At 45.3% G+C, this 24,297-nt stretch overlaps 1 pseudogene across 1 annotated transcript; it reads right to left on the bottom strand.

Annotated features, from left to right (window-relative positions):
- Positions 1–12,293: 12,293 nt before the first annotated feature.
- LOC307068702 (small ribosomal subunit protein eS25-like) lies at positions 12,294–12,689 on the bottom strand (annotated as a pseudogene). Its single transcript has one exon. The product of its transcript is annotated as a small ribosomal subunit protein eS25-like (transcript).
- Positions 12,690–24,297: the final 11,608 nt, after the last annotated feature.

The following is a 24,297-nucleotide window of genomic DNA, read 5'->3' as shown; positions in this document are numbered from 1 at the left end:
CTCTGGGAGTTTGGGGTCAGCAGATGTAAGCTTTTATGTAGAGAATGGATAAACAGCAAGGTCCTACTGTGTAGCCCAGAGAACTACATTCAATATCCTATGATAAACCATAATGGAAAAGAATATTTTTAAAAAAAGAATGTATAAATACGTATAACTGAACCACTTTACTGTACAGCAGTAATTATTATTAATTTTTAAAATTTTTTAAATAAATGATTTTTTAAATCTTTTTTGGCCACACCACGTGACATGTGGGATCCTAGTTCCCCGACCAGGGATCGGACCTGCACCCCCTGCATTGGAAGTGCAGAGTCCCAACCACTGGACCACCAGGGAAGTCCCTGTATAGCAGTAATTAACACAACTTTGTACATCAGGAAGAGAAAAACAAATATCGTCCATTAACGCATATATGTGGAATCTAGAAAAATGGTACAGATGGACCTATTTGCAGGGCAAGAATAGAAATGCAGACATGGAGAAAGGACTTGTGGACGCAGCGGGGGAGGGGGAGGGTGGGATGAATTGGGAGACACTGCCATGTGTAAAATAGATGGCTAGTGGGAAACTGCTGTATAGCACAGGGAGCTCAGCTTGGTGCTCTGTGATGACCTAGATGGGTGGTATGGGGGATGGGAGGGAGGTCCAAGAGGGAGGGGCTATATGTATACGTACAGCTGATTCACTTCGCTGTACAGCAGAACATTGTAAAGCAATTATACTCCAATAAAAAATAAATGAATAAAAGAAAGTTCACTCTGAACCCAGGGGAAGCTTGTGCAGAGGAATGGGGTGAGAGAGGTCATTTCTGGGGACCACGGTAGTCGGGGAGTGGCAGGATCCCACGTTGAATGCAAAGGCAAGGGTCAAATCATGAAGCGTTTGCCAACCAGGCTAAGGCATCCCACAGTCTGGGCTTTAAGCTGGAAGGAACGGGAAGCCACTGAAGGTTTTTAAGCAGGAGACAGAGGTAACCGGATTTCTGATTGAGACAGTCACCTGGGCTGGAGTGAGGAGAATAGACTGGGGAGAGGTGAGCCTGCAGGCAAATTAGAGTGGGATCCCCAAGTGGGTTCTTGGCAACCTTTGTCCCGCTTTGGCAAGTTCTAAATTCTAGAGAAAGTGGCCCCTGTGCAGAGATGGGCAATGATCCCTCGGAGAAGGATTCTACTGAGGCCTCTGCACAGACAGCTGTGGCCCATTTCCTAGGACTCTTCTTCAATCCTCAAGTTCCAGGTAAGAGAACCTGAGACATTTCTAACAGACCCGTACAGCAGTGGTTCCCAGAGTGTGGTCCCTAGACCAGCAGCAGCCACCATGAGAACTCTAGAAAAGCACGTTCTTGAGCCCCACCCCCTACCTACTGATCAGAAACACAAGCCTGGGCTTCCCTGGTGGCACAGTGGTTAAGAATCCGCCTGCCAATTCAGGGGACATGGGTTCGAGTCCTGGTCCAGGAAGATCCCACATGCCGCAGAGCAACTCAGCCCGTGCGCCACAACGGCTGAGCCTGCGCCCTAGAGCCCGCGAGCCACAACTACTGAGCCCGTGTGCTGCAACTACTGAAGCCCACGCACCTAGAGCCCGTGGTCCGCAACAAGAGAAGCCACCGCAGTGAGAAGCCGGCGCACCGCAACTAAGAGTAGCCCCGCTCGCTGCAACTAGAGAAAGCCCGCGCGCAGCAAGGAAGAATCAAAGCAGCCAAAAAAAAAAAAGAAAAAGAAAAAGAAACACAAACCTCAGAGGTGGCTCTGATGCAAGGCTAACGTTTGAGGACCATCCCCCTGTGGTATCACACATGAGAAGTGGCTACAAGAGAAAACTGAACACAGGCTCAGAAGATTCTTTTTTTTTTTTTTTTAGAAAGAGAAAAGTGTCTACTAAGCAGAGTAGAAGTTCCCAAACATGGAACTATTATAATCATCATTTATTTAATACAAATCTAGCAAATGATTTTGAAAGCCTACTAAGTGCATGGTACTCGCTGGACAGAGGGAGGAGAGAGATTTAAAAAGCTCAGGGTTCCTGCCTACAGTATATCCAGCCATCATCACCATCAGCATCATCATCTTCGAAAAACCCTTCTTAATGCTAATAATAGTCACTTATAATCCACCTATGAGACCTCACAAGGCTTACTGAGCACAAATGTGGCACCCAGCTCTGTGCCCTAAGGTTCCTGCCCCCACGTGATTTACTGTCAAGTTGGGTCAGAACTTGAACACAAGAAGCAGTCATGGTCACCCAAGGTATGGCATAATCATGAGCTAAATTGTGACAAGGCTACACAGGTCTTGTCAACTGGAGTCCTCCTCCAGCTGTAATCACGTGGCCTTCATTCTCACTTTTTCCCCAAAGTCTTGTTTTTTTGTTTTGTTTTGGTTTGGTTTTTTGGTGTGGCATCTTAGTTCCCCCACCAGGGACTGAACCCGCACCCCTGGCAGTGGAAGCATGGAGTCTTAACCACTGGACCGCCAAGGAAGTCTGTCCAGGGTTTTTTGTGGTTTTTTTCCCTTAATCTAGATGGTGGCAATTCTGTTCTCCAAGACATGCAGAGTCAGGCCCCTTTCCATCTTTCTTCTCTCTTAGTCTATCAGCAATTTTCTCATCTGCTTTTCAAAGACCCCAAAGAGATGGTCAGGTCAACCTCAGATGCTGCCAGAGTTTGCCAGGAACTTGAGTCGCACTCTCTGAGGCCACTGAGCCCAGAGTCCCCAGGCAGGAGCATCTGGCCACACCTCTGGGGCTGTGAGGAAGGAAGTTGTAATGCTCAGTGGTGAACCAGCCCTGGGAACTTGGGCCTCCTTGGGTGTGCCCATGGAGGTGGGGAAAGCAGTCCTTTGGTGCTCTGACCCTGAGAACTCTGGCCTTTACCCCTGGAGCTCTGGGCCCACACCCTCCAGTCTGTCATCTATCTCCCAGAGGGGGTGTTGTGGATATGGCAACAGACACTAGGAAGGAGAGGAAAAGGCCGGTTCTATAAATAAACGGGCTGCTCCCGGATGAGGCACCCTCCTTCCCACTCCCATCCCTTCACCCTTGTGACAGGCAGAGCAGAGAGCAGCCTTAACACCAGGGATTAGTGCAATCACAAGGTCATGGTGCCAGGGATTAGTGCAATCACAAGGTCATGGTAGATACCCAGGTCTGTAAATACTCCTGTCGAGCTTTAGTCATTGAATAGGAGCCAGGAGGGGAAAGACCGAGGGAGGAGGGAGAGCTGGATGCCGGCTAGAGCTAGCTTGAAAATCTACAGTAAAAACAACAAAAAAGAAAGAAGCCTGGCTTTCCTCCAGAATGTGAAAATCTATAGAGGGAGTGGAGAAGGGAGGGGAAACGGGCAATTCCCACAGAAGTACTCATTTTTTAGGGGGGTTAGCCTGAACCTCAGAACACAGATGTGTCCCCCAAATGTTGTAAAAAGAAACCCAAGAGCTAATACCGCCAGAAGTTTCAGGATCTCTGGGAATACAGTCAGCATCAGAATTGCTGAAAGTTCAAAGAAGATGAATTTTTGGCACCTCTGCTGGGGAGAATCTCAGAGAAGCAGGAAGAGAGAGCAGGGGTCCTGGGCTGATAGGGCCGGGGAAGAGGCTATACACAGTCTCCTTGGATAAGCAAGGACCACAGAGCAAGGAGATCACTTGTTGGAGGGGCTGCTCTGTGGGTTCTGGGGACCCTCAGGATCCTTAGGTCCTCACCCTCTTTAGGGTCGCACTCTGGGTGGTGCAGGCAGATAGAAATGGTGGAGAAATGTGATCGGGAGATGAAAAGCTCCACGTGGGAGCAACTTGCCTAAGTGCGTGGTACCTAAATAAAGAAAGCCATGGTGTGCTGGTGACACAGCCACGGAACTGATACTCTGCCTTTTCACCAGATGAGGGGAGGGCAGACGAGGGTGGATCGGCTGCATTGTCACCAGCAGAGACAAATTCCAGAGCAGCTTGGATGAATCATCTTGGCACACGTACCCTCAAAAATGTTAAATATGGAAGGTGGGGAGATGCCCGTTAGCAAAAGCTAGATTTGGGGTACATAATTTTTGGACCTGGTGTGTCTAATTCTGTTTTCAATGATTGAGTCGTTTGGCTGCTTTTAAGTGAAACTTGGAGTGACTTATCTAAAGACAGACCACCACGAAGCTTCTGTCGTCAGAAGGCAAAGACCTAAGTGACTTAGGGTGATGTGGTGAATGCAAGTAGCTAATCAGAAAAGAAATGAGCTAATTGGGACATGGTCACACATTATTAACATCAAATGCTATACATATCTTTGTTTTCCTTTTAAAACCAAGGTTCTAGCTCCGGAGTGAGTTTGTGTTTACAGCTGATGCTCAGAGGAAAGAGCTGGAACACAGCCTGCCCTCCCCACACCTCCCTTGGAATCTGTGTTGGAGGCAGGGCATTGCCTCGGGCACACAGCAGACCTGACACATTGGGCCAGTTCTTATCCACAGAGAAGAGTCTTGAAATTAAATTCCTCCTTTGCCTTTGAGGACATGGGTTCTACCTCTGCAGAAAATAAAGATTAAGGAAGATTGTGATCAGGCAACTGGGAGTATAAGAAACTCTCTTAAGAGGTTCAGAGGTTGAAAGCTAGCCAACAATAGCCATAAAGGCCTTTTGTGTGCTCTTGGAGCTATGAGAATGTGGACTCTATTAGGTGATGTTTAATCAATATGACATATCTTGCTGTCATGTAAAAAGTGAAAACTCAAGGTATCAGTCAAGCAACAGATATTTAGTACGAGTTTGTTGTGTGCAATGAACTGCACAGGCCCCTGCTCCGAAGACATCATGTCGCGTATCAGATTAGATTGGTGAGTCAAGAAATGTATGGAAAGCCACGAAAAACATATCCACTGAAATTTTGTACCATTAAATGAGGAGATACACAGACTTAAACTCCACCGAGGAGCTGCACATTGCTTGTTGCTTGAGATCAAGTGAAGTCACCACAGTTAGGGTTAATGGAAGGCTGAGCCAACATAATCTGTAATTTGATTTAAAGTTTCAAGTCTTTCTTCAGAAATCGTTAATGATCACATCTCATCTGAGCTCCGGCCAGCCACCCTCCCCTCAGCATGGCTCCGTGTGAAGTCTGTGCAGGCAATGATGCCTTCTTGGCAAAGCCCCTGGGTGAACGGCTACAGCTGCAGCTGTTCGGAGAGCAGGAGAATTTACGACCTTCACAAGGAGCACATTTGCCTTTGGAGTCCCATGATGACTTTTTTTCAGTGAGAACTCGTAAAAAAGTCATCAGCGACGACAGAGTGCTCCTGATCCGGGTCAGCAGAGTGCACGGACAACACACGTCCCGTGTATACTTCCCAGGACTCAGCAAACCTGGCCGCCTCTGAGCTGAGCTCCTCCAGGTCAGTTCTGCCTCCCCTTCTGCTGAGATGCAGCTGCCGAAAAGGCAGGGTACATTCCGAATGCATTTCTCAGTACCCGCAAGCACTCTGAATAAACAGCAGAGACACTGCTCCGAGCACTGGGCAGACTCATTTCCTGATTCTCCTCTGGTTCATCCACATTCGGGTCCCACCCATGACAAGCAGATACAAGCTGGTAGAAGACACACATTGACTTTCAACATCAAGGTCAAGAGACCCTGAAAAAAATCGACAGCAGTTACTGCCTAGAACACGCCCTCCAGCACTTGATTATATAGTCCTGGGTTATCTTGTAATTATGTCTCACCTATCAAGGTGTCAAGTGATAAATACCAATTAGTGTCTTCTATAGATATCATGATCTCCCATCCCCAAATAGAGGGAACAAGTTACTTCTTTATTCTCCCCAGCCTACACTCCGCAGTGCTGAACACTTAGCAGGAAATGATAAACTGATAAGTTCAGTCTCCAACTGTCCTGCCCCAACCAGCTAACCGATGTCCTAGCATCATTAGCCATGGGGTGAGCGCTGCAGAGACAGTGGATGACACGGACATGGCAGAATGCAGAGAGGTGCCTGACAAGCAAAGAGGTTTCAAAACCCATGCCCCATAGATGTTTTTACCTGGTCAAACTTTTTCCCAATCTCAGCCTTGCCAATGAGGATCAATGCACTGATGTAGCTAGTGGTGGGGACCCTATTAGCTCAGAGACCGGTACCTCCGCTACAAGTCTCAGCTGATGTGGTCATTACAGTTTTTCCTGAGCTTCAGTAGGTCTGGCAGAATTATCCTATGTAATCTTAATATGCAAAACAGAGAAAACTACTTCTCTTCATACAATAAGATATTCCAAGATCTATGCTAAGTGGTAGGGAATACATAGGAGTAAGAGAGGGTTACGCGTGAACAGGGAAAGAGGCATGTAAACTGAGAAGGGCCATGAAGTGTGAACGAGGTTATGCTAGAAGGTCATCCAGGGCACATCGAGGACGGACACAAAGGAAGGAATGGTTCATTCTACTGGGGGCCAGTGACAGGAAAGATTACCCAGGTGAGGGGACATTTGATCTTCGTCTTGAAAGGTGAGTAGGTTTCTGTTGATGATGGGGAGGGGGTGGGGGGGAACACGGTGCTCAGAAGAGAGGAATCATGAGTAAAGACTCAGCAGTGAAACAGCAGCTACAGGGACTTCCCTGGCGGTCCAGTGGTTAGGACTCTGTGCTCCCACTGCAGGGGGCACGGGTTCGATCCCTGGTCGGAAAAGTAAGATCCCACATGCTGCTTGGTGTGGCCGAAATTTTAAAAATATATAAAAAATAAAAAGCAGATCCATCAGGGGATTTGGAAGTCCCTTCTCACGGCCAAGCAAAGGGGTTAAGGAGGCACAGGGAGAAATAAGGGCAGGAGAAATGTGGGGCAGGGTTATGAAGGGACTTGTAAAGCCAGGCTAAGGGGTTTGGGTGTCATTCTGCAGGCAAACAGGAGCCATTGAAAAGTTTTTAAAACCACAGAGACACATAATCAGATCTCTGTTACAGAGGGATCAGCCTTGACGCTGTATTGAAGAAGGATTGGAGGGGAAGACCCAGGAAGACATCTCACTCTCCTGCTTGAAATATCCCAAGGGATTAAAATAAATCCAGGCTTCTCATCGTTGCTCAGAAGGGCCCCGCCCACTCCTCCACTGCCTTCTCAGGGATCTACAGCCACCGGGCCCTTTGTCAACACTTCTCACACGTGGCCAGTCTTTCTGCCTGAGGACCCTTGCACTTACTGTTTCTCTTGCCTGGAGTGTTGACCTTGGGCTCTCCCCAGGACTCCTTCTCAACCAGGAGGCCTCTGTTGTAATCTCAGGCCATTTTAATGTACTGTATACATGTGATTCCTTAGCTTTTTAAATTACTATCTGCTGCCGCCTCAAAGAGCCTTCACGAGGGAAGGGGTCGTTCTTGTCTTATTCGCCAACCTTAGACGCTGAATGAATGAATGGAATTAAAGAGTGTGAAGCAGCGAGAATTCATCCTGTTTGGTGACTAAATGGACATGGGTCGGGAGAGAGAAGGGGGAAGGAAGACCGAGATTTAGGTTTCTGTATTGGGTGACCGAGCCGATGGTTATCCTTGACAGAGACGGCGAATGCAGGGGCGAGAGATTTGTTTGTTTGTTTGTTTTGGCCACACCCGCGGGGCTTCTGGGATCTTAGTTCTCGAGCAGGGATCCAAGCTGGCCGTCCGGGCAGTCCTAACCTCTGGACCGCCAGGGAAGTCCCGGGAGAGACTTCTGAGGCAAACTGCGTGAGCTCAGTGTTAGGTGAATTCACTTTGGGACATTCCGGGGTAGGAGACCAGGAAGCAATTGGATATGGGAATCTAGAGCGAAGGACAAAGGTCCAAACCAAAGACACAGATTTAGGAGCTGTCAGCAGATTCGGCAGCTGGAGTCCAAGGAAAGACATCAGTTAAACCGGAGAAGGAGAGGGTGTGGCTGTGAGGGGGAGAGACAGGAGGCGAGCGCTGGGCCTGAGAACACGCCTCCCACGTGGGGAAGAAAGCAGGTCCGTGCATCCCAGGCTTCCCCAGGACTCCTGGGATGGGGGTCCCACCGCTGGCTGGGCAGATGCCACGATGCTGGGACTCAGGAAGGGTTTATAGAGCCTTCCAGGGCTTGGCCTCGGAGAAAAGAACAAAAGGGTTCAGTCCCCCAGAGACCCACCAAGGAATGAATGGCGTTTAACCAGCTGCTTTGGACCCGTGCGCAGGAATTTGATCAATACACTGTGTGCACGAATCTTCAATCTAAACAACATAAATAGTTTCCTTTCTGAAAAAGAGACATTCTGGGAGAGTGTATAAGCCCACTTTTACAATTCCCCATTGTACCTATTTATTTGAATAAGGTACACTTCAAAGAACCATAGTCTAATCTCATTAACAAAGAAAGGAGAATGTAAGTTATAATCTTCTAAAAATGACACTACAAGTGTTTTTTTTCTTCCTTCTAGTTTTTTTTTTTTCCTCCACGGGCTTTGCAAAGCACAGTTAAAATCATATATATTATCATATATATATATGTATACGTATATATGTGTGTATACATGTATTCACTTCCTTTGGATGTACTCAGTCGTCCCTTGGTGTCTTCAGGGGGGATTGGTTCCACTGGATACCAAAATCCGTGGATGCTCAAGTCGCTTACACAAAATGATGTAGTATTTGCATCTAAGCTATACACATCATCCCATCTACTTTAAATCATCTCTAGTTATAATACCTAATACAATGTAAATGCTATGTAAATAGTTGCCAGAACTCAGCAAATTCAAGTTCTGCTTTTCGGAACTTTCTGCGTTTTTTTCCTGAATATTTTTGATCTGCAGTTGTTTGAATCCGCAGATGTGGAACCCACGGACACAGAGGGCTGACTACATCCCTATCTATCTGTCTATCTATCATCTGTCTATCTAAATCATTGTATCTTGCTTTTTCTTCCAAACATGATCTTGTATTTTTTTCCATGCAGCCTCAACATTTTGATGACTGTATAATATTCTCTCCTTATTGTTACTGAACTTTTAGACTATTTCTAATTTTTCTCTATTTAAAATATATAATGATCTTTAGAAATTGTTGGGGATTCCCTGGCAGTCCAGTGGTTAGGACTCCACGCTTCCACCGCAGGAGGCCCAGGTTTGAACGCTGGTCGGGGAACTAAGATCCCTCATGCCTCTTGGCATGGCCAAAAGTTATAAATAAATAAATAAACAAATAAATAAATAAATAAATAAATTGCTGTATGTTAGTTTGCTCAGGCTGCCATAGCAAAGTACCACAGACTGGCTTAAACAACAAATTTATTTTCTCACAGTTCTGGAGGCTAGAACTCTGAGATTAAGGTGTGGGTAGGGTTGGTCTCTTCTGAGGCCTCTCTCCTCGCCTTGCAAATGGTCCCCTTCTCGCTGTGTCCTCATGTGGTTTTCCCTGGGTATGTCCTAATCTCCTCTTCTTACAGGACACTAGTCATATTGGATTAAGGGCCTCATTTTAACTTAGATCTTTAAAGACCGCATGTCCAAATACAGCCACCTTCTGAAGGCATTAGGACTTCAACATGGCAGTTTTGGGGGGGACACGATTCAGTTTACAGCACATTGTGTATAATTTTTTTCTCACCTGCATTTCAGATTGTTTCCTTTGGATAGATTCCTAGAGTGCAAATCACTGGGCTAAAAAATAAAAAATACTTTAAGGCTTTTGAAAATTGCTTTCCCAAAAGGATGTAACAATCGGTACTGTAGCAATCCACTTAAAAAAATATTTTTAAAATAAGAAAATGAATCAATGAATCCTTCGTTGATTCATTTTCTTATTTTAAAAATATTTTTTTAAGTGGATTGTTCTGCTGCAACTAACAGAAACTCACCTCCAATAACTTAACTCAACAGGGGTTTGTTCTGGGACTTACATCGCAGCCCGGAAGCAGTCTAGAATTTGTGCAGGGGCTCCAGGGCAGCACCAGTGTCGATGTCGCTGGTCCACCTTAGTTTCTGCCTCCCGTCTTTCCCGTCTTTACCACGTGGCTTTCAGGTCTGCGGCCTTTGCACTGTGCTCTCTCTGCCTCTTGCCCCCAGATCATCCCTGGCTGCTGCCTCATGTCCTTCAGATTTTTATTCCAAAGTCACCTTCTCAACAGCACATTTGCTGGCCTCTACATCCAAACTTCAACTCCCCTTTATTTCCAAGTCTTCTTTCCTGCTTCATTCTTTTCTTCTTAGCACTTACTGTTATTTAATGTATATTTTTAAATTATTTCTATATTTTGTGGGGTTTTTTCCTCCTCTAGGATGTAAACATCATGAAGGCACAGGATTTGTCCCTTTTGTTCATTATCACACGTTTGCATACACACGCGCGCGCGCGCGCACACACACACACACACACGCACACTTCCACTCTTAGGAAAGACTAAGCCCAAACTGATCCTTCCTTCCTTCCTCCCTCCCTCCCTTCTTTCAGTTTCTGAGGTGGCTTATCCAAGGTCACACACAAAGTTAGTGACAAGCCAGAAGAACCTGAACCCTAGTTTCCTGAGTTTTCTGCCCTTTCCAGCATTCCTAAACAAGAAGTCATGGACCCTGAAGAAACAGCCTGATGGGTTTATAAATATAGATTGCTGGTTGAATTTAGATTTCACAAAGCTTTTTATTTTTTTAAATTTTTATTGGAATATAGTTGATTTACAATGTCGTGTTAGTTTCAGGTGTACAGCAAAGTGAATCAGTTATACATATACATATATCCACTCCTTTTTAGATTCTTTTCCCATATAGGTCATTACAGAGTATTGAGTAGAGTTCCCTGTGCAGGTTCATATTATCTATTTTATGTGTAGTGGTGTGTATATGTCAATCTCAATCTCCCAGTTTATCCCTCCCTCCCCCACCCCCATCCTCTGGTAAACATGTTTATTTTCTACATCTGTAACTCTATTTCTGTTTTGTAAATAAGTTCATTTGTACCATTTTTTTAGATTCCACATATACACGATATCATATGATATTTGTCTTTCTCTGTCTGACTTACTTCACTCAGCATGACAATCTCTAGGTCCATCCATGTTGCTGCACAAAGCTTTTGAAACACAGCACTAAGGTCATCATTTTAAAGTCGGTAGTACAGTACTTCCAATTACTGACGTTTCTGGGGAAGTAGGAGGGAGAGACTAAAGTATGGGTTTGTTCTGCCATCTTTATTCAATTCCTGATGAATCCTTAGCCCACTTTTCCAAAATTCCTTATAAAATAGAGAACACTGTAAATAATATGTTAACATTTGTGTAAAACAGGAGGTTAAAAATGTATTAGAATGTTCTTACAGATGCACAGAATATCTCTGGAAAGACACATGAGAAGCTGTCCAAGATGATTGTGGGGAGAGGCAATGGGCGGCTGGGGGCACAGGTGGGAGAGGTAACTGGCCACCATGAGACCCAAGGCTACCTTTGAATATGGTTACAAAAAGATAAAACAGGCAAAAGACCCAAACTCTTCAGTCAGTGCATTGCCCCAGGTGCAGCCTGCTCATCATGTCAGATGTGGACGCTACCAGCTCCCCATGTAATGTGGCCCCGCGCATGTCTCTGACCTCATCTCCCAGACATTCCCCTTGTATGGGGGATACACTCGCTCCTGCAATAAGGGCCTTCTTGCTGTTCCTTGAACAAACGGAACTCAGTGCCACACGGGGCCTTTGACCTATGTTGCCTTGGCCTGGATCCCTCCTCTCCCTCCTTGCATGGCTCACTCCTTCACTTCTGCAGGTCTCTGCTCCGCTGTCACCTCCTGGGGGCATCCTTCCCTCACCACCTCGGATCCCCATCGCTCTCCGCTCCTCCCATACCACTTCCTCTGCCTGTCACTTACTCATAGGTTTCCTTGCTCATATGAGCGCCGGGAGCCTGGGACTCTTTCCCCGAGCACCTAGAATAGGGCCCACCCCAAAGACGGCACTCCATACATGTTTTCTTTTCTTTTTTAAAAAATCTACTTATTTATTTATTTATTTATTTATTTATTTTTGGCTGCATTGGGTCTTCATTGCAGTGCGCGGGTTTCTCACTGCAATGGCTTCTCTTGTTGCAGAGCACAGGCTCTAGGCGCGCGGGCTTCAGTAGTTGTGGCATGCAGGCTCAGTAATTGTGGCTCGTGGGCTCTAGAGCGCAGGCTTAGTAGTTGTGGCACACAGGCTTAGTAGTTGTGGTGCACAGGCTTAATTGCTCCCCAGCATGTGGGATCTTCCCGGACCAGGGCTCAAACCTGTGTCCCCTGCATTGGCAGGCAGATTCTTTTTTATTTAATAAAGTTTTATTTTTCAAAATATACAGTTGGTGGGACCTGTTCATGCATCTTCACTAGCAGCTGGAGCATCTCCACCCTTGGTATTTCCGGTATACATTACTTGAGCTCTGTGCTTTGAAACCAGTTTAATAAGTCCTTTACTAAGAAGCTCCTGCAGGGCTGCCCTGGTCAGGGAACCATGAATCCTCAGTCTCTCAGAGACGACAGCTGGACTTATAAGCTTATAGTTGGGAACTTCTTTACAGAGTTTGTCATATGTTGCTTTGTCAAATAAGCTTGTCCCGAACTTTGCCTTTGGACCACTTCTTCTTTTTGGCCTTGCCCCCAGATTTGTTCACTGGGTCTTTGTCTTTTTTGGCTGACTTTCCAGCATCTTTCTTCTTCTTGTTGTCCTTGGGCGGCATAGCAAAGCCGGGAGAGCAACTGCTACCACTGCGCCTCGTTAAGATGTCGGACAAAAAGGGCAGGCGGATTCTTAACCCCTGAGCCACCAGGGGAAATCCAGTCCCTGCAACTCTTAATATTCTGTTTTTTCCTAACTTGGGGGCTTCATTTTCTCAGAGCAACTTTCTTCACCAGCCATAGGTGATCTCACACCCAGCTTCGACGCACCCAAGAGGACCTGGATGTTTAAATTCAGCTCTAGGCTCTCTCGGCCTTAGCACCAACTCCTGAGAAACCTCCGAGCCATGAGAGCCAAGTGGAGGAAGAAGAAAATGCGCAGGCTGACGCGCAAAAGAAGAAAGGTGAGGCAGAGGTCCAAGTAAACTTGTCCACCCATGGAAGCCGCAGAAGCAGAAACAAGGGCAGCCAGGGGCCAGGGACGCTGGTACAAATTGTTGGACTGCGTGCCCACCGTCTAGAACTTGTCTCAATGGATCTAAAGCATCTATGGCCATTCTGATCGCCTCAGCCACCTTTGAGAGACCCACCTTACTTGTATCAAAGTGGTCCCACTAGGTCCTTTGCCCTGGACGGGGACATTCTTGGGTCATAGACCCACCCCTGGACCAATCAACTAAACCATGTAGGTGGGACAGGGTGATGGGCTCAAATTAAAGCAGGGATCCATTGGTGACCAAGTGATGGTACCAGGGAGAACACGGAGACTCCCCTCTGGAACCAGAGTTGGGCGGGAGAAAGGGCGTTCTCAAGAGAGCTGAGGAGTAGGGAGGGGCATTCTCCAAAGCTGAGATACGTGAACGAGTGCACTGGGCCGCTGAGCACGGGAGCCAGTCCCCCATGACTGGTAATTATAATATAATGTGCTTTCCAGCTCTCCCCTCAAGCCCTCCCAACCCTCGCACCAAATGCTCATTGGCTTTTTGCCCCACCTAGTTACCAGCGATCCTCTTCCAAATCAGTGACTTTGATGGGAATTGTATCGTTACTGTTTTCTAGAATTACTGAGCTTTGCCATGGGCACAGGCTGCAGACCAACGGCTCCTCTTACCAAAGTCACCTGAAGTGACGTGGGCGGAGGTGCTCTTTTCCTCATGAATTCTTCCACCTGCAGTTGACGCGCGCTTTATTTTACTTCCCTTTTCACATCTGTCACCCAGCTCGGCCCTCTGCCACCTGGTGTGACTATTACTCCTCCTTCCTTCCATATTGAGCAACGCTGTTCTCTCCTCTCGAGGGCGGCACAGGGCCCTGGCAACCCCGGCAGTGTGTCCACTTACTCGTAAACAGTCGTGACTTCTGCAATCTTAGCACGAGAAGGGCCCATAGCAGCCAGCTGGTCCAACTCTATATCTTACCGGGGAGAAAAAGAAGCTAAACTATTATATCTGAGTTTCTCAAGGTCACCCAGGACAGCAGGGGCACAGGATAGCTGAGGTCTTGGTGCTTTCTGGTTCCTAACACAGTGATGTCGCCAGGAACAGGATAAAACGACCAGCAAAAAATAGAAAACGGAGGTGGTGCAGAGAACCACACAAGCAGTTCCCCGGGTCCTGTGACTAAAATTCCCCACTGTCATCCTGCACTTTTTATTCTCTCTGAAAATAAATCCGTTCCCCTTATGAACACATGCACTGCAGGACCCCTCACCAAGACAGGACGAGACTCCTGTCTTGCTCAGCAGATGGTTATGAAGCCACTATCATGCTCTGTGGGGAATGGAAAAAAACAAACAAAACACTCCAAACCAAACACCCCAGCCAAGCAAACAAACAAAAAACACATTAGTTATGGTCCCTAACCATGGGAAAGTTTTCAACCGGTTTGGGGGGAAAGGCCAAAAATATTTGATCAAGTTTAGGATACAAGGACTGTCAGAGAGCAGGGTGGGATGTTATTGAACACGTGGTAGAGACCAGCTTCCCAATATTGCCCTTACTCTGCATCTTGTCATCATCCTATGGAAAAGAAAATGGAATAAAAACTTCCCCCAACCTCCATAAAGATGCCCCCATGTCTCCTCCAGTTGACTTTAGAGGTTGAATAAACATAATTATTGTGGAAAAGGGATAAACATCAAGGGCCAGGAGCTCAGAGGACAAGAAGAGTGTATGGGGAAACTCCTCTCGAGGTTCTGATTACCACCCCTCTTCTGGCTTATTCACCGGCTCCTCATTCGATGTATGAGAAACTGAAATCCTGTAGCAGAGGAGGGGAGAAGAGGACCAGAACTCAGATTGCCTGGTTTGTCCACTTTCAAACGATCATATGGAAGCAGCAGGTGCACACAGGTTTTAAACAATCAAATAGTGCTGCAAGGCTTATCACAAAAAGTAGCTCCTTTCTTCACCTGCCACCCTTACCTGAGAGGCGGTCACTTTCAACTCGGCTGTGTCTGATGCGCTTTACCTTCTTAGTTCCATATATTGTGCTTATGCTGCTAGTTCTTGATTTTTCCTTCTAGGGACATCTTACTATGAAATATGAGATTTTAGCTCCCTTACTACGCTCCCGTCCAGTTACATAACGATTTTAAAATTTTATTTACTTATTTATTTATTTACTTATTTATTTATTTTTGACTGCGTTGGGTCTGCGTTGCTGCGCGCGGGCTTTCTCTAGTTGCGGCGAGCGGGGGCTACTCTTCGTTGCGGCGTGCAGGCTTCGCATTGCGGTGGCTTCTTTCGTTGCGGAGCACCGGCTCTAGGCGTGCGGGCTTCAGTAGTTGTGGCTCGTGGACTCTAGAGCACAGGCTCAGTAGTTGTGGCGCACAGGCTTAATTGTTCCCCGGCATGTGGGATCTTCCCGGACCAGGGCTCAAACCCGTGCCCCCTGCGTTGGCAGGCGGATTCTTAACCACTGCGCCACCAGGGAAGTCCCACATAACAATTTTATCAAATCAGTGTTCCATGTTTACATTAGTATTAAATATTTATGTAAACATTGTTCAGAGAGGAGCCATGTAGCACATGGTGATTACCTTTTCTTTCCTATATAACTTTTTCTTTTTTTTTTTTTTTTTTTTTTTTTTCCGGTACGCGGGCCTCTCACTGCTGCGGCCCCTCCCGTTGCGGAGCACAGGCTCCGGACGCGCAGGCTCAGCGGCCATGGCTCAGGGGACCAGCCGCTCCACGGCATGTGGGATCTTCCCGGACCGGGGCACAAACCCGTGTACCCTGCATCAGCAGGCAGACTCTCAACCACTGCGCCACCAGGGAAGCCCCTATATAACTTTTTGTTTTTCCTGGAATTAATAATTGCCTCTTTGTTGTTTAATTGGTTTTTTATGTCTTTAATTCATCTTCTAACTTTATGAATTATAAAATTATAATTTAAGAATTATAAAATTCTTAATTTTATAAATTAGAATATAATTCTATAACTAATAAGAACTATACAATTCTTCCTAATACATCCAAACACATCAGGTGATCTCCCAATTTCTTAGTTTTTCTTTTGAATGTCTCTGAGATTCCACAGTCCTGAATTTCTCTGGCCTCCAGCTCAGATATGGACTGCTTTTTCGTAGGTCTGATGCACAGCCATGATTCTGAAACTTCCCTTCATCTTCATCCTGGGAATTCCCTCCACCTCTCTCCTGTGTTAGGCCTCTTTTCCAAGGATCTTAGTTTGTCTCTTCCTTTGTTTGGGAGGAATGCATCTTCCAGTAGCTTTTTGGGAATGGGGGAAAGGGAAGTGAATTTTTTGAGACCATGGAGGCCTGAAAAATATCTTTATTCTGTCCACATGTTTGGTTTACACTTTTGTTGGGTACAGAAGTCTAGGTTATAAACCATTTTTCCCTTTTGAGGTCTTTTGAAGACCTTGATCCTTTTGTCCTGCTCTTCAGAAGTCTGATGCCATTCTGACTCCTTGACTTCTCTGAGTGTGACTTGTTTCCAGAAGCTTTTGGGATTTTCTCTTTATCCCTGAAGTTCTGAAGTCTCACAGTAATGTATCTTGGTCAGGGTTTGTTTTCATTCACTGTGTTGGACACTCATTGGCCCTTTTAATTGGGAAACTGATGTACCTCAGTTCCAGGATACTATCTTGATTTAGTTTCTCTGTTTTCTCTTTTTGTACCTGTTACTTTGCAGGTACTGAGACTCCTGAATTTATATCAATTTTTTTCATCTTTCCTACTTTCCACCTTTTTGTCTTTCTGTTTTACTTTCTGGTAGAGTCCCTCAACTTTATCTTTCAACCCTCCTATTGAATTTTTTTCTAGCATATTTCTAACCTCCCTGACGTCTTTCTTATTTTCTGTATGCTCTCTCTCTCTTTAAAGGGCATCCTGATTTTTGTGTGTGTGTGTGTGTGGTACGCAGGCCTCTCACTGCTGTGGCCTCTCCCGTTGCGGAGCACACGCTCCAGATGCGCAGGCTCAGAGGCCATGGCTCACGGGCCCAGCCACTCCGCGGCATGTGGGATCTTCCCGGACCGGGACATGAACCCGTGTCCCCTGCATCAGCAGGCAGACTCTCAACCACTGTGCCACCAGGGAAGCCCCGACATCCTGATATTTTTTAAAAGGTATTATCATTTAAAAAATAAACACAGTATCTTTTTTACCTCAATATTATAGTATTTTTTTCTCTCCCTGCATTGCCTGTGTTTCTTCAAAGTTCCCCCTACTCCCCCGATTTGTTTTAGTCTACCTTTTATGTTGGAGGATTCCCTCAAATATTCGATGTTTCTTTTTTTTTTTTTTTGGCCACGCCACGCAGCTTGTGGGATTTTAGTTCCCCAACCAGGGATCGAACCCACGGCTTCAGCCGTGAGAGCTCGGAGTCCTAACCACTGGACCGCCAGGGAAGTCCCTATTCAATGGTTCTTGGTGGTGGTTCACAGTTATGAGCGAGGCACTAAAATCTATTTGAAAGTGTTGAGCATAAGTGAGCGGCCTGAAGACAGGTGGGTGCACCAAAGCCATTGTACCAGGAGACAAATACCTGATTCTGTAGCCTTTGTCCCTTGAGCTGGAATGTTTTCCAATGAGATTACACCCCCACGTTCCTGCCTGGGGTTGGGGGTGAGAATTGGAGAGGTATAAGCCTTCTTCAGCATTTTTCCAGCCAAACTGGGCAAGGGAGACTGGGGGTGAGTGGTGGCATTCTGTTCATTATGCGGCTATCACTCCACCGTCTTATTTCTGTCCTCGGTGGAGCCTGGACCCTAAGCCCTGAGCCTTCCTTGTTCAACCTCAGTCTTCTTCCTCCTCACGCAAGGTTTCAACCCATCTTCCTGTTTCCAGCCCCACCCAAACCATACCTCCCTCCCAACTCCTTTCAGAGGCTCCTGGTCCTTGAATCCCCCAGCCTGTCTGGGGCTTGGAGAAGCCGAACAGCTGGTTTCTTGCTGCTTCCAATCTGCACAGGTCTAGGTTTTTCTGATATAGTAGGTAGGTTAGTTTCCACTGATCATAGCTTTTGTGTTTCTTAAAGGTTTAACATTTATTGTTGGTTGTAGCTGTTTTCACATTCTTTGTCCTTGAGGATGTATGCGCCTTTCCTCCCTTACTGCCATTTTAGTGGAGGTTTGCAAAGCAGCAGCGATAAAATTATGTGTTCAGTAGACCATGCTTGACTCAGATTTCCGCATGCCTATTTGAAAATTCACTGTTCCAGCTTTCTTTCTTTCCTCTGTTTCTCTCCTTCCCTTCCTCCCTTCCTCCCTCCTCCCTTCTCTCCCTCTTTCCTTCTTTTTCTTCCTTCCTCAATCCCTCCTCTCTCTTTCTCTCTTCTAGAACGCTGTTCCTCCCTCCTTGACTGCGTTGGGGAAGCTGATGCCCTCTGCTCTTTCAAATACTTCGCATATAAGTAGTACCTTGGACTCTGGTTTTAATTTAAACACATCATGGCTCTGCAATGGACTTAGAAATACCAACAATCCACAGTCTGCCCTTCCTAATCTCTTGCCTTCCTTGTGCTTGCTGGGAAAACTCTTTGGTATTTCTAGGAAGAGAGTACTGGCATTTCATCCATTGCAGGTTCAACAAATTTTGTTCAGAGTTTGAGTTCCAGAACCTTGGTCCAGGGAGCATAGTGAGAGAGGGCAAAGAGCTCTTGACCAGGAAGGAAAATGGGGCCAGGTGAGGGTGGGACAGGGTATTAATTAACTGATGAATTAATTCAAAAATATGTATTGAGTGTCTACTATATTGCAGGCATTGTCATAGGTACAGGGGTTACGGAAATGAGTAAGACATTCAGAGTCTGGGGGGTAAGACAAACAGATAAGCAAACACAACATAAGTGTAAGTGCCCTTCATGCTCAACAAAATTAATTTAGCATCTACTGTATGTCAGGCTCTGTACTACTGGGCATTTTTATTTTATTTATTCCTTATAATAATGTTGTATGTTAGGCATTATTATACCTATTTTTTAAATTAAAAAAATTAATTATTTACTGTTTTTAAGAATTTTTTATTGATACGTTTCTTTTCTTAAATTTTTATTGGAGTATAGTTGTTTTACAATATTGTGTTCGTTTCTACTGTACAGCAAAGTGAGTCAGCTACACATATACATATATTCCCTCCTTTTTGGAATTCCTTCCCATTTAGGTCACCACAGAGCACCGAGTAGCGTTCCCTGTGCTATACAGTAGGTCCTCATTAGTTATCTATTTTATACATAGTATCAATAGTGTATATATGTCAATCCCCATCTCCCAATTCATCCCACCTCACCCCTTTCCCCCTTGGTATCCATACATTTTTTTCTCTATGTCTGTGTCTCTATACCCATTTTAATATAAGGAAGCTGTCAAAATAGAGGAATATACAAATTTACCCTTCCTCTCTCTCTCCCTCTCTTTCTTTCTTCCTTCCTTCCTTTTTTCCTTTTATTTCTTTCTTCCTCAGTCCCTCCCGCTCTTCCCCCCTCCCCTTCTCTTTCCATGGGAGATATGAGCCATCCCTCTTGTGCCCCTGCTGGGCTCAGTGTCCATCTGCAGAACTGAAGGCAGGGGCTCTGGTTAGTGCAGAAGATCCCGTCTGAAACTGGCTATTCATCCTTGGACATCACCCATGCCATCTCCTCCCTCCCAACTCCAAATCTAGGGAGAGAATCTCCTGTTGGATCAGAAGGAGAATACATGTCCCACTGGTAACCAGCAGTGTTACTGAGCGCCGTCTTCAGCATGGAAAGGACCAGGGGAAATCAAGTCCTGAAAACCTTGCACTAAAACTGTCCCAAACCACAAAAAACTCAGATGTGCCATCCTTTTTCTCTTTCTCATTTTTTTTCCCTTTCCTTTTTCTTGTCAAGAACAAAAATGTACCAGAGTATTGAGACACCAGCTAAGGAATGGCCATGAGGACGGAGGGGCGGGGAGGGACAGGGTTAGGTCTAGAGAGATTCTTTAGAGAAGCAGATCAGCTGTTCCCCCTGGGGAAGATCAAGGGGGTCATGTGGGTGAGTTGGGGAGAGGGAAGTACACACACCCCTCTCTGAACTTGATCAGTTTTTCAGTTTTTAAAACTGTCTCTGAAACAGGAACTTGCCTTGGGTCTCCTGAACCGAGGGGCTCAGGTCTAGCCTTTCTCCTTGTCAGTGTCACCTTGACCTTGGCAGCCGTTGGCTGGCCGACCTGGGTCCCTTGGACAAGAGACTTGTTCTTCCCAAACCGGGGCGGGTAAGTGGAGGCTGGGCATTCCTGGGGGGCTCTTCTCACTAAGGATGAGGTAGAGAAGGTTTGGGGGTGGAGGCACCTGAATGCCCCATGCATTAAGAACGGGAGGTGGTGGTGGGGTACGACAGAGATTCTGTCCAATTACGGATGTAGCCGACTAGATCCAGAGCAATTCTCAAGGGAGGTCCTCCCACACCCACAGGGAGGCCAAAAAAAGGCTTGAAATTCAAATTACTTTTGGTGTTTGGGAGTGTGAGAGAGGGCACTGGTAGTAAACGGAACAGAAGGGGAAAGAGAAAAGAAAAGGCCTGCTTGGTGTCTTTCCTAAGAAGCAGCTCAGGATGGCGGCAAAGGTGATCCGACATGCAGCTGGACTTGAATAATATTTTCTCTTATGTATCCACAGGCTAGCCTACAAAGGGGACTATTCACACATTTTATATAAGTTTGGTGTCTGCCCTGAAGGCAGCGGCTGCTGTTCCCTCTCCTTGTTTTTAGCCACTGTTTTCAAGGTGACAGGGCAGAGATGCTTTGCCCACACTGTACCCACACGCTGTCTCTGCTTCTCTCAAACCAATTCCTGGCCCTGGTTTCCTCCAAAACTTTCGTCCTTTCAGGAATACCATCATATTTGTTATTGTTGTTGTTTTTGCTTTGGGTGAGAAGGATGGGAACACCGTGGGAGGACAGATAAAGATGGGCCCCACGATGAGAGGCGAGAAAACAGTAATTACATTTGAGAATCAGGTAGAGGGAGAAATAAAAGTCCCTCGGTCCAGTACTTTGTTCTTTCCAGGTCTCAGTTTTGCTCATCTCTTAAAAAGAATGATGAGGATTAGAAAGGGTTGCCAGATAGACTGTAGATACTGGACTCCCAGTTAAATTTGAATTTCAGATAAATAGCGAATTCATTATTAAAAACCTGACCTTATAATTCTGTGTATTTGAGGTAGCTCTTAAATCACCGCCCTCAGGTGATGTTTAAAGGATGGGCACCCACGGGGCACACAGTTTTAGGGAATCAGTTTCTCCATGTGCCTGAGATGGAGAGAGAGTGGGGTTTCATGCCCGTCTTCTCTGCCCCCACCTGCCCTTTCACACCGGCCCTCTCTCTGTTTTAAAAAAGGAAAGGAAGGCATTGCCCTTTGTTGTAAAAACCTCCAAGGCCGGGCTTCCCTGGTGGCGCAGTGGTTGAGAGTCTGCCTGCCGATGCAGGGGACATGGGTTCGTGCCCTGGTCCAGGAAGATCCCACATGCCGCGGAGCGGCTGGGCCCGTGAGCCATGGCCGCTGAGCCTGCGCGTCCGGAGCCTGTGCTCCACAACGGGAGAGGCCACAACAGTGAGAGGCCCGTGTACCACAAATAAACAAAAAAAAAAAAAAAAAAAAAAAAAAAAAAAAAAAAAAACCTCCAAGGCCAAGACAAGGGATGATTAGAAATATCTGTGTTTTTGTTGAGAAAGCAAAAGCCTTTTGTAACTGAGGTACAAATCATTTCACAAGGTAGGTGGCTTCCAATTGATGGCTTTCCATAAAACTTGGAGGAAAAAAGCCTAATTGAGTTGACCACTGGTAGATCATTACAACAATTTTTTTAAAAATAGGCTTTATTTTTTAGAGCAGTTTTAGGTTCACAGCAGAATTGAGCAGAAAGTACAGAGTGTTCCCATATGCTCGCTGCCCTCCAACCTCCCCCACAGAGTAATTTTTGACGTGATGTCTGACCTATAGCTCGAAGGAGTTCAAAAAATTGAATGACACTGCCAAATTCGGGTCTGCTGAAAAACAGATTTTGAGCTCCCTGACAAAGGTGGACTCGTTAGAACCCTTCACACAGGGTTTGTGTTCATTGAATCATTCCAGACCCCGCTCTGAAGCCATGAGCCCAGAAGTATGTCCCAATTTTCCTTCCTTCTCATCAGCCCTAAGCACTGTCATAACAAAACTCCTTACAGCCTCACCAATTTGCTCATGGGAACAAGGTTTCTCAGTGCCTACGTTCATAAAAATGAGAAATAGATGGGTCTCTAAAGCTAGAATTGGATCTTGAGGAATAGAAATCTTCCAGTTCTCAAGTTACATTGTGATTGCCATATAGCCCAGGTATGTGTCTGTGGCTGTCTTTACATGCATGACTTCCGGTTCTGTTGCTGTTACTTAGTTCCCATGAGGCCTTAGACACTTCTTTTCCTTACTCTTTTTCCATGTGTTAAAAAAAAAAAGAGAAAGAGGGATAATACTGGTGCTAAACCAGCTCATTCTTCCCTAATATTAATTAATGGATATTTTAATTAATTACATATGTATGTAAATATATAAAAATACATATATTTATGTATTAAGGGAATAATTTCCAATAACATTTTACTGCTCTATGTTTAGTGATCAATAACATATATATTTACCTTGTTACAAATAATTGTAATGATGACTTAGTTTCCAAAAAATGTTTTAACACTCGGAGCCTGAAGGTCGTGGGATAGTTTTAAAATTTTAAATTGGAAATCTATTTACATAGGCATTTTTGCTTCAGAAAATGTGAGGGGGTAATCAATAAGAGATGTTCAAATAATAGATATTCAAATAATAAAAGATGTCATAAAAATATGACATTTGGATACACTTGTTTAGAAGAAGTGGAATGAATATAGAGTTCCAGGAAGAAAGGAAAGGATTTAACATTTCTGACTGTTAAAGAACTGCTTGTTTATTTTGAAAAAGGAATGATGGTAAGTGTCAAGTTACTGTGGTATTAGATTCTGTTGGATACATTTTAAAAGAGTGTTATGGGAATACCTGGTGGACCAGTGGTTAGGACTCCACACTTTCACTGCCAGTTCCCGCAAGCCCTGCAGCACGGCCAAAAAAAAAAAAAAAAAAAAGCTATATGACAGTTTTATTTAAAAATATACTATGCTAACAGGATACATCCTTTGAACCACTCAAACCTGTGATTAAAAGTTACAGATGTCGATTTAAAAATGTATGCAGAGATACGTAGTTTTCTAGCATTTTTAGGGGGTGTTGGTAAAGAAAAGTTTGAAGACCATCACTTCACATCATTGTCTTCCCAACATTTCTGCTCATAATCCTTATATTTCTAGATACTTTACAACTTTGAACAATAAAAAATGTAGGCATCATTTTACCTATCATTTCAGAGGATTCCTAGTCCCCAGTTCTTTGTACCTCATCATGTTGCCCATCTACTCTGAACTGGGTGGTAGTTCCAGGGTCATGATACAAGGGCTTAAATTGGAGAAACCAGAAATAAATCAGCCCCTAGACCTCAAGGCTGAACTATTTCAAGAACATGCAGTTACATTTCAGTGACCATGATTTGACTCATGGTGTACTCAGTAACATGTAATTACAAGCTGCGTTCTAACGGACTTGACTTCTACTGTAATGCTTGCTTGTCACCTTCTGAGTATAGGGGAGCCACCTCAGGGTTGGATGGTAACTAATTGAAATGATCTAACCAACCCTCATGTGCACTCCTCTGGAGAGTGACTTTCTCGCATACCAGCCAAGGTTCTGGTGGACTTTCTTTTCAAGGAAGGCAAAAAGCAAATGGAAGCAACCACATGCCCAAATGGCAAAGGAAATCCACATGGGGGGAAGCTCGGTCACAGGGATTGTAGCAGTTAAAATAGGAGAGAAATGAAGCACCGTTCTTCACATCAGAACTGAAGAGTAAGTGATAGTTCTTTTCTGTCATGTGCACTTCTGAGATCTACTCTCTTATCAACTTTCAAATATACTATATGGTATTGTTAACTATAGTTACCATGCATCCACCCACGCCATCCATCCCCAGAACTTATTTATCTTATACCTGGAAGTTTGCACCTTCTGACCACCTTCAACATTCCCCTCACCCCACACTCACCTCTGGCAACCACCAATCTGTCCTCTGTTTCTATAAGTTCAGGGTTTTGTTTTGTTTTGTTTTTTTAATAGGTCTTTATTGGAGTACAATTGCTTCACAATACTGTGTTAGTT

The sequence above is a fragment of the Hyperoodon ampullatus genome (assembly GCF_949752795.1).
Source record: "Hyperoodon ampullatus genome assembly, chromosome: 20".
Lineage (NCBI taxonomy): Eukaryota > Metazoa > Chordata > Mammalia > Artiodactyla > Ziphiidae > Hyperoodon > Hyperoodon ampullatus.
The sequence above is the reverse complement of the archived record's forward strand: the minus strand, read 5'-3'. Positions and strand labels throughout refer to the sequence as shown.